The sequence below is a fragment of the Benincasa hispida genome, chromosome 7 (genome assembly GCF_009727055.1).
Source record: "Benincasa hispida cultivar B227 chromosome 7, ASM972705v1, whole genome shotgun sequence".
Lineage (NCBI taxonomy): Eukaryota > Viridiplantae > Streptophyta > Magnoliopsida > Cucurbitales > Cucurbitaceae > Benincasa > Benincasa hispida.
In genome coordinates this window covers 8,914,336-8,922,496 of record NC_052355.1, presented here as the reverse complement: position 1 = coordinate 8,922,496, position 8,161 = coordinate 8,914,336, and positions in this window count along the sequence as shown.

Genomic DNA, 8,161 nt, shown 5'->3' with positions numbered 1-8,161 from the left:
GACAAGGCAGGTAATGATCAATATTCAATGCAACATTTATACGATACACCTGAACCAAAGGCAAGTAGCGGAGCGCAACCATGAATATTTCAACTTCTTGACAATGNATCAATATTCAATGCAACATTTATACGATACACCTGAACCAAAGGCAAGTAGCGGAGCGCAACCATGAATATTTCAACTTCTTGACAATGTATCTTCATGGTCCCTTGGTGCCTCTGCATCTCCAGCAACATTTGCATTTCCAAGAAGCTCCTCGCATACCTCATCAAAATCCTCCACCTGAACCTCCTCCTCCACAATAACTTTACAATTTTTTTTATTGCTGTCATTCTTTTATTTTTAATTTCAATTCATTATTTTTCTATGTATAAAACCTAATTACTTGATTCTTTGTACATGCTTAAAATTTTGTATTGCGTTATTTGTAATTTTTTGTATACTTGGTTAATTTTTAATACAACTAAGTAACAATTCTTTCTATATGCAATAGCCTTTTCTTTATCGTCCTTTTTCATTTATTGTGGTGTTCGTTATCTTTTATTTTGTGTTATTTATTGCGCTGCCATGATGACTTATATGCATACACTTAGTAACATTTCCCGCACTTTGTATTTTCTGACTAACACTTAGTTAATTCGTAGCAATAACACTGTTTTACCTTTTATCCTCCAAAATTCTGCTCAAACCTTCTTTGTAACATTTTGACTAAGTGTTTGTCTATTCTGTCCAAACAACGCAATGAGAACCTTGCGCATCTCTAAATTTAGGGGTGGGGAAGGTCTGAGCAGATGCGATCAAATGGATACGGTCATTAAAAAAATGAGTTCATTATCATCAAAATAAAAATTAAAAAAAAGAAAAAAAATCATACAATGCTTCAATGTCAACGCAAGGGAAATTCCAAAACAATCAGGTTAGTTGTGAAAGGAACCTGCTCGTAATTGGATGTTTGCATGACACCCGTGGGAGCAAGCCAAAACGAAGGTGGGTTTCCAAGAACGACACAATAAGAAAAGAAAAAAATATGAAAGAAAATAATAATAATAATAAGGTTATAAGAGACAACTTCTCTGACCAGCAAAAGTTAAACTTAGCTGAAAATCAAGAGTTGAAGTTGAGATTGGCACACAACCGTAGTTGGATATTCGCATGACACCCGTGGGAACAAGCCAAAACGAAGGGTGTAAGTATGATCAACAGTCTCTAATAAAATAACGCAATCCGACCACCGCATTCAAGACGCATCAAGTTGTTTTTGGAAGAAGAGGTAAACATTCTTTTTAAAACTAGAAGGGAATTTTTTAGTAGAGATTTGTTATATAGAAGAATAAAGTAGGGCTTACTTATGAATTATCAAGGATAGAAAGAAATTGCGTTGTTAAGTAATGTTGCCTAGGTGGAGCATTCGGAGCATAAAATCGACGCAAAATTTAGGATAAGAACTAAACAATATTGTCTTAGTAGAAGATATGCTTGAGAATAAGCATATATCTAAATTTGAGGGTGTGATCACTTGTAGAAATACAAGTTATTTATACTGTTTTATTTAGATATTGCGGCAAAAAGAAAGAAAAGTTTCGTCGATAATATAGAAATTGGCTAAGAAATGCGAGAATTATAAAAAGTTGTCGATACACCTACTAACACCATTGCGAGGGTAGAATAGAGAATTTTAATTTATGTTTTGCAGGAAATCAATCACCGCATGCGTTAATGGCTCAAAGATAAAAAGAGACAATGCATCTACGTCGCATTGCGCCCATCATTCAGGAATGAAAAGATGATCAACGTAATGATGGCGCATGCGATAATCTATCAAGAGCTTAGCGATCAACGCAATTTCAACAACATGCGGTAATAAAAAAATAACACCCCATGTGACGATCGATCGAGGATGTAAAGAGCAATGCATTTGCAGAGGATTTTGGCAAATGTACAGCTTTCGGTTGTGCATTTCTGACGGTTGATTGCGTAACAGAAGGAATATTCACTCCGCCATTTCAGGAACTACCATAACTATAAAGTGGGGACCACGAAGTCAAAGAGCCAAGCTTCACCTATAAATAGCTTCTGCAAATTCAGTGAAAGATATACTTGAATACATAGAGACGTGTATATACTGATCTGAGAGAGAGTCTTGTCTGAAGCGATTTCCATAGTGGATCCGGGATAATCAAGAGACAAGGCCGAGAGGTGAGTCTCCGAGCAAAGAATCCTTCCGATCCCTGCCGTTGAAGCTCTGTACGAAGGTCACTTCTACAAGAAGAGCAAGCCTGAGAAGGAAGCTCTCTTCCCCATTACTTCCACACACCGACAAGCAAAACCTCCATCCAGGATTTATGTCAAGACGTTGACACTTTTTTGTATTTGTTTCTAATCTCTATTTCATCACTTGTATTCATCTTCTTAATCTTTCATTCACACCATATATCGAACGTTTAATCTTAGTATTAAATATTATGATCATTTCCATTGTCATCTCTCTATCTATTTCCGTTCACCCATAATCCATTTTCTCCATGATGTTTTCCTAATTCCAGGTAAATAGCAAGAATTAAGCAAGTAAATTAATTTGTGTTAAGGAAATAATTAAGTTTAGCTAAAGCATGCTCGATGGCATCTTCACCTGTGAGAGCAGAAGTGAAGATGTTATTCAGCCTATCGAGAAAGGGTTGGAAGAATGTGTTAACTAAAGCGAGAAGTACTTCCAGAGATGGAAGCAACTTTGCGTTCATCACGTTCATTCCTTTTTCGCCATAGAGATATGGAAATGCGGCGGATCACCAAGAGGTGTACGTCAAGGGAAAGCAGAACCTTAGTTGCATCTTTAACGCGATTAACAAACTTGCGATGTTTTTACTATTTATTCTTTCTCTTTCTGATTCATTCATAAAGACTTGCCATCGCATACCACGACCCTTTGTATAACTTCACAGTCAGTCTCGAACTCAGTATCATGTATCATGTTTCTTGTATCTTGTATCATATTAGTTTAGGATTTTATTTTCAATGCAATTTATTTTATCAATGCAATGTTATTTTCATAGCACTTTAGGTTCTTGTATAAACCAATTCTTTATTAATTGTAAAAACCGGCTGCATGTATCACAAAAGTAACACATTAACGAAAACAATCCCTATGTTCGATCTCGAATTATTCTGAGAAACTTGCGTTGGAATTATACTTGGTTTCAGTGCAAGGAAACTTATGATACGCATTACTCTATCGCATACTACAAGCCTATCATTAACAACACATATTTAGAAGTAGTGTGCATAAGCGTTAACACAGCATAACATTCCATCTACATTCCATTTCTATGTCATAAAGTTTATGGCAATATGAGCTCGCAAGATTCATTCATCCACATTCATGTTTGTTCACATGAGACCGTATCCAGGGAAACACGAAACCGAGCATGGATCTCATGGACGTGAGAGCTAAAAATTGATATATCCCATATACCATTTTTTTCCACTAAAGTGTTCTACCGTTTTGGGTTTTCTTATACTTAGTTAAATTTTGGCTAATACATCTATCTAAGTCTATGCCTATTCCAGCTAATAAATCTATTTAAGTTTATACCTATTATAACTTTTATAATAGTCTTTACTCTAATGTTCTATGTGAATTAAACTATTTAATTAACCTAGTGATATTGCTTGCTAATATGACTAAAGTTAATTCAACTCAAGCTCCGGGTCAGTTTCTAGGTAGGAGGTGTTTCATAAATCGTCATCTTAAATACCCCCAACCTAGACAGAACTTCACCGTTGGAGTTTCCTTCTAACCTAAAGTCTTGTTTGTCCTACTCAGTCATATTTTAAATCCATTAAAAAAACACTTAATTATGATTATTAGAATCCATGATATAAGTTCTAAATTTATTTTAAACATTTTATAAAAAAAAAATTCCAATTCCCTAAGATCCTAAGTTTGTATGTAACTCTTCATTATATGTTGACGGTTACTAAATATTAATTTTATAACTATAGAAAAAATTATTGACCCTATATTCATGCTTTCTATGGTTTAATTAATTATCTATCACATTCTAACTAATAAGAAAATCATATTACACGCATTCATGACATCAATATAACAATTATATTAAACTTTGAATGTGTCATGCTCAATGCAAATTGATTTTCAACTTTATTAATATAACACTTATATTAAACAATTCATGAAAATCAACAAAGCATACATAAAACATTAATAGATCTAATCATTTATATTTACCTAAGTAATGTCATGCATCATGCTTTTCCAATTTCTTATATTTAACATTTCAAAATATATTCAATAACTCATGAAATGATATATATCAGGCATTAATACCATACATTATAACCCTTATAATATATTAAAATGCATGAACATGCTTAACCTATGGTGAGATTTATCTAAATGACATCCATAAAGTATTTAAATAGCAAATGAATTGGTAAATTAAAGCAATAAATTATAATATTTTTGTACACTTTATCCTAAAATAGTTTCTTCCGCTTTAGAACCGACCTAGACCGACCTAAATCGATTCAACTGCTTCAAACCGGACCCTAAAAAAACCAACCAAGCCATTCCAGTACAAAACCAGATCAAACCACCTTGAACCAGCTGAACTAGATTGGACCACCTTGAACCACCACAACGCAAACCCTTGCGTAACACATGTCGTAGCATTACAATGCTGCGACATCAGAAAGTGATTCTGGGCAGATCGTCGAATGTTCTTCCTTTTTTGTCAAAATTGGTCTCGATCTTCATTGTTTACAACCCTAATTCTAAACATGGGCTTACATAAGACAAAAAATTATATGATAAAATGCCCAAAAACGCAGGGTCCTTTACAAATTAATCAAATTAAACATGTGATCTAAGGCCAAATTTTACCATAAATATTCATTCGCAAACCACATTATGCAGTTCAACCAACCAAACTAATGCAAATTTCGAAATTTCTAAATTAATTATACGAGTTGGTTCTTATACCAATTGTAGGGTTAAAAGCCCTAACGCAATGAAATAATCAAGATCTAACTCGTAATCAATTGAGAAATTGGAATACTAATACATTGGGGAAAATACATATTACAAAGAAGTAAAAAAAAAAAAAAAAAACCTCAACCTACTATAAAAATTTTAGGTTAAGCATACATTACAAATTAGTTTTCGTGCTTTTTATTATAAACTTAATAAAAATTACACACACATAGTTTTGTGTTTTAGTATTTATATATATAAATACCGTCCCTCTTACCCCGTCACTAACTGGGGATTTGATTTAAAACCTTGGTTTGACCCCTATATCCGGTCAAATCAGGTATCGGGTGGGGGACCCGCAAAAAATGTTGTCATCTCTAATGTTGGGTTGTCATGCTTTATTTATAATGGAGTTTTATCAGGGGTCTTTCTTATCCTTTTAGGTAAAATTCTATTTCCTTTACCCATTTGAAAATCAGATACTCAAGGGTTGGATTAAGGCACTAGTGAGGTTTTAGAAATAAGGGCCAATTGCAGATTGGCCTCATTTGAAGGATTCGTGGGCCTTCGAGGCGAAGGCAGGCCAACTACTGCGAAGGCTTCGCTGGCCTTGACCTAGACCTCTAAGGCCAAGGTGAGCCAACTATCGTGAAGGTTTTGTTGGTCCTGGCCTCGACCTCTAAGGGTGAGGAGGGCCAATTCGCCTTGCGGTCCAATTGCTCTTTTCCTATTTGTATGGAGCTCACCTAGGCTTATTTACTGCCAATCTCAATCGTTTTTAAGATTAGGTAACTCTTATGGGTATACTTTTATCATAATCTTTCTACTAATCCAAAATTACCTATAACAATTTTCTAAAAATGTTGTAATATTTTTCTGTTTGTTATTTTTTTAAAAAAAAATATGTTTGGATGATTTGATTATCATCATATTTTCAAATTTTAATTTTTTTCTATTTGAGAAATTCTAAAATTTTATTTTCATTTGCAGATTTCTAATGGTATTTCTTACTTTCAAACTTTATCTAAAAAAAATATTGTTTTTTATAAAGATGAAAAACCAATATTATCATTTGCCTAGTGTATATGAATCACATATTAATGGATATGTATTTACAACAACATTGAAAAAAGAACAAAAGAAGTACAATAACTAAACTAAACTCATTGGTGTGCATTTACATTTATACAATTGAAAAATGAAACAAACAAAAAAGCCTAAAAAACCACTAAATTGCTTGAATCTTTAGAGCAATAGTGTTCTACTCCATCCTTTTCAATATGTTTGAATCACAGTGGTCTTCTTCTCCTCCCTCTTCAATATACGAAGATTAGTAGTATTTACAATAATTACAAAAATAGAAAGATCTACAAAAGTATTTACAAAATAAGAAATTGCATTAGATCACTGATCTTTTATAAGTCTATTGCTTGATCTTGAGAATGATCGAGAATTAAAATATTGGAAAAGTAAGATTTGAGAATTAGAATATTGAAAAGGGATGAGCTTATATAGACATAGAAAAAAAAGGATTTCCCCATTAATTCCATGAAGTTGTCTAAAATTTCCATCGATCTCGATATTTACATAAAATTGGGACATCGATATTTCAAACTTTGTGCACAACTACCATCGACCACCAAGTCCTTCAATCATCTCCAACAACTAACTATAACGTCCAATTCAATCAATCATATACTAAAAAAACTCAGGTGACGGTTCTTGAATAGTTATTTATATGTCATTAACCAAGGTTTCTTGTTATGTTTTATATGATTAAATGTCTATTCTTGTGGAAATTCGAGCTTCAGAATGTTACTGGCCGCTCGGGGTTAATTGAAACTATCAAAAGTGAAATCAAACATCTGAAGCAGCAAGGACACGCAATTACAATTTTACCCCTATGGCCAGCTCATCAATGCCATGTGTGGAGTTGCGCATTACGTTTGAAGGCAGAAATACGCATTGGCGAGAGTGTCACGGTGCCTCAAATTTTGATGAAAGGGCAGAGCGTTGTGCGTGCGACACTCGAGGTTTATACTCCAATTAAGGGTCTCAGCGCCGCTACGTTGAGGGATATTATATATAATCTATTCAAATTTTAAGGTTTTCTTTTTAGGTAGGAAGTCATGGACATCGATGAGATACTAAAATTTCTTCTTCTTCTTCATCTTTTCTACCATCTTTAGGTTAGATTTTAAATTTCTTTTGGATTGCAGCTTACGGATTGGATCTCTCCTCTTTGGTTTGTGCATGGATTGATGAGGTAATTTCTATTTAGTTTTGGAAGCAAGAATCCTTGGGGAATTTCTTTAGATTTTTGTGGATTGGATTGAATTTATGCTGAATTTATGCTTTCTCTGAATCCATTTTAATTTCTAAATGCATATTTTTGTGTGGCTATTCCTTCATGAATGCGTATTGCCCATGCTAATCGATTTGTAGCTTTTTCACGTTTTCCCTTGAATGTCTAGCCCAATCACCTAAGTAGCAATTAGTTAATAATATATTTTATGGCTAACCTAGAATGCATGTATTAACTAGCTTCTAAGATAAAATTGATTTATCGTTTATGCTACCCAATTGCTTAATCAAAACAATGGAACTCTTAATCTTAATGCGTATGTTCTTATTTCTATATGGACGTTATCGAATCCAATAGACTTAGGGACGTGTAGTTTAATTAGGACTTGGCTTAAGGCTTTAATTGTTAATTAGAGCGCTTACTTAGTTATCAAACGATTTGGTTGCCTGTAGCATCGTTGAGTAAGGTCTAAGTGGGTCGTTGTGCACTCATAAATCGAATGCATATTTAATTAGCATAAATCGATGATTGAAATTACATTTGCTCTCGAAACTAGATAAACCCAATCCTATGTTACATTGACCCATTGCCTTTATTTTTCTTGCACACTTATCTCTATCCACACACCAAACTCCCTCTCCCATTTTCCACTTTAATTAGTTAATTAGCTTAATGAAAAACTGATACTAGCATTTTCTTGTAGATCGATCTGGACTTACCACTGTTGCTATGTCATCGTAGTAATAGGAGTATACTTTCGGTAGTTTATAAATTTAATTGATTAGTAGAGGTTTGTAGGCAACAGTAAATCTCTCTCTATCATTGGACAATGAATTTGTTTTTAAATACAAATTTAAAATTCA